Source organism: Phyllostomus discolor, chromosome 7 (assembly GCF_004126475.2).
Source record: "Phyllostomus discolor isolate MPI-MPIP mPhyDis1 chromosome 7, mPhyDis1.pri.v3, whole genome shotgun sequence".
NCBI lineage: Eukaryota > Metazoa > Chordata > Mammalia > Chiroptera > Phyllostomidae > Phyllostomus > Phyllostomus discolor.
In genome coordinates, this window is record NC_040909.2 from 114,388,447 (window position 1) to 114,391,881 (window position 3,435).

The window sequence follows — 3,435 nt, forward strand, 5'->3', positions numbered from 1 at the left end:
GATGCTGGCAGAGTGCTCTCTGCCCCTTCATAAAGAGTCTTCCTGGCTCTCTTCCCTTCCCCACAGTAATTCCTCTTCCAAGCTCTCAATGCCTGGTGTCTCCATGCTGCAGAACTGTTGGTAGGTTGTTGACTCCTAATCCTGACACCTTTGGAAGATCTTAGGAAGAGGATGATACGGGAGAAACTTCAAACCTTCCTGCCTCGGAGGATTCACTCACAGCTTGATAGGTTTTCCTGCAACCAGCCTTCAAATCCATGCGTCCAAAGTTGGTAGAACTTGTTAGTTCTCTCTTCCTTCTTGGTAAATTGCTGTTACAAGCTGGGGCATCATTTCCTTCACTTTTATTAAGTCTTTCAGAAACGTGGGTGTTGAAACAAGGTGCTGAAGATATTTTCCACTTGTCCCTGGGAAGCAATTTCGGATTTGCCCCAGTTTTAAGATGCATTCACCCCTGGTGCTTTGGAGTCAGGCTGCTAGCTCCCAGCGGGCAGTGGGCAGCAGAAGCGGAGAGGCTCTGGGGTTGCACAAAGGGCTGAGAGTTCTCTTCTCCTGCCAAGTTCTCTGTTTACTACCGAGGCAACCTGGAGAAAACAGTTTGGGTCTTTGTGCTCAGGTTCCTACTCTGAATTCAAGTTGGAAAAAAACCTATGCTGTTTGCATTTCTTGCAGCAGCAAATAAAATCGGAAGGCAAGCCTTTTTGGGATAAGTGTCAAAATAACTTCTTCTAACCCACAGGTTGTTACACATTAGTCATACCTACTTTGGACTCTGGAGTAGTTCGTTCATTCTCCAGCTTTGATACTTAATACTAAGTCCAGCAGAGAGCAGAGATTTTTCAGCCTTTGATACACATCATAGTAACTGGAGGAGCTTTAAAAAATACTGTAACCAGGCCCAATCTTAGAGATTCTCATGAAGTGGGTTAGGGTGGGGCCAAGGTGTCTGTATAGTTCTAGAAGCTCTCCAGGGGACAGTCCTCTGAAGCCAGGGTTGAGAACCCTGATAGAGAAGAAAGAACACAGGCTTTGGAATTGGACAGACTTTGGCTCAAATCCTGATTCTTCCATTTACCGGTTGTGTGACTTGGGGTGAATTGCCTAAAAGATTTTAGGCCTAAATTTCCTCCTCCATCAAAAGGAAGATGCGGTATTGCTTAATGGGCTTGTATCGGAGTTAAGCGAGGTTAACGGACATGTAAAATGTGAAATTCCCTGGCATAGAATAAGTTTGTTACAAATATTTGTGCTCTTCCACTCTTTTATATTAGATCATTTTTTTTGACCAGATTCGAGTGATACTGCTTTACAAAAAGAAGGGCAAAGCTTAGAGACCTTCTGTTTAGAAGGGAAGTGAGTCCTAGCTGGTGTAGCTCAGTGGATTGAATGCTGGCCTGTGAACCAAAGGGTCATTCATTAGTTCGATTCCCAATCAGGGCACATACCTGTGTTGTAGACCAGGTCCCCAGTATGGGGTGTGCAAGAGGCAACTATACATTGATATTCCTCTCCCTCTCTTTCTCCCTCCTTCCCCTCTCTCTCTAAAAAGAAAGAAAGGAAGCGAAGGCAGATTTGGGGCGGTCCTGGAATAATCAGGGCAGAGAAGACCAGGGCGAACCTCAGATTGCTCTGCGGTGGGTAATATCTAAAGCTTGCAAAGTACAACTCCATGATCAGCTCTCAGGATATTCTGGGCCTTATTATTAAATCTTGTAACACCGTACTATAGAATCTGTATTTTAAATTACATATTTAACTTATTCTGAGGTGTTTTTAGATGTCATAAATTACCTGGGTTTTATTCTTTTTGAACTTTTTATTGGCTTGTTCTCCAATGGTAGCTATCAGTGGTGTTGGGGAGGGGGTGAACCCCCCTTCTTTAGTTCTTATGGTCTTTTACTAATAATAAAATGATGAAATTGACACAAAGCTAGATTAACAGGAGAAAAAATACAGTGTAATACCTGTGTACAGGAGAATCATAGTCCAATACTCGGGTCGTAAAATGAAGCTCAGGTCATAAAACCAGGCATGCTTTTATAGTTTCCAGACAAAGAAGCAGTAACTCTGTGAGAAATTGATAGGACCAAGAAAGTTGGTCAGGTTTGGGTTTAGGTAGTCAGGAAAGGCACTACCGGGTTTGTTTACATGGGGTCTTTCTGACTCTGGATTTTATAACTCTTGTGAAACGGTGGCCCTCTCCAGCCGTCAGGAGTGGGGAGGGCACCCTTCACGTGAGACTGATCCCGGCTTTCCCGGGACAGAGGAGAGTCAGAGAGCTCCTCTCGTTCCTGCTGCTTCTCAGGAGATTTCAGTTTGAAATGACTGTATCCCGTTGTGGGATATCTTGGGGGCAGTTTGCCCTGGGTCCCCAAAAGTAGAAAGTGTACGACTTTAAAGAACTAAATGCCATTTGAAAATACTGAGTCTAGCACGATAACTTTCATTCTTTTATTTTGGCAACAGGTAGTTTAACCCAGATACGGCACCTATTCCCTCAGACTCCTGTTTTGTCCCCCTGAGGGGACACCGCTCTGAGGTTGCTCTCTGAATGTCGTGGGATGAAAGCCGGGAAGGCAGGTGATGTCACCCGGGCCGTCAGGAGGCAACAAAAGCCCCACTCGCGAGGACATGACTCACGCTCCACATTAAGTTTTTGAGGGCTCAGCGTGACCTTCTCTGGGAGCGAACTCGAGGTGCCAAAAAACCCCCTGGACAGGCTAAAGGAGGTAGAAACAAAGCATCCAAAAGGCAAAGGGGTCAGAATGGGTTCAGGGAGAGGAGTGGGAAGAAAGAAAGTGATCTGACATTGAGATCAATCGGGTGCTGTGGAGCATGGCCCCGCCGATTGTTTTGCTGGAAATCACTGGAGGAGAGAGTCAAACAGTTCGGTGATTCTGGGTCAGATCTTTTTCCTCTCAGCACCGAAGAATGAGACGCTGGCCTGGCACCGGGAATGACTCATTGTTGCCTCGCTTTCCCTCCCCCTTGTTAAAGGAGATAGATATTAGATACTGCAGTGAAAAAACACTGGCAACCCTGTTCTGGGCAGCCAGAACAGAACCTGGGTCATTTAGTCCAGACTTTATCTGTCCATAGAGCAGTGTTCGACTCATTAGAAACAAATCCCTAATTTATCTTTTTTTAAAGAAAAGAGGTTAAAATTTTCTTATAAAGGCTATGTACATACAAGTATATGTTTTATGTCATAAAGTGTGATCTAAGGACTTAGCATCAGGAGGAGGACGGAGTCTGTCCAAATCCCAGCTCCTCAGGGACCAGCCAGGTAGCTCGCACGCTGAGGCTCCATTTCCTTGTCTGTGGAATGAGAAGGATCACAGTGCAAAGTGATATAGGTTTGATGTCAAGACGAAGTGCTGGTGCTGGACAGGAAAGGGTCACTCTAAGTGAGCTATTGATGTTAAAAATGTGAGG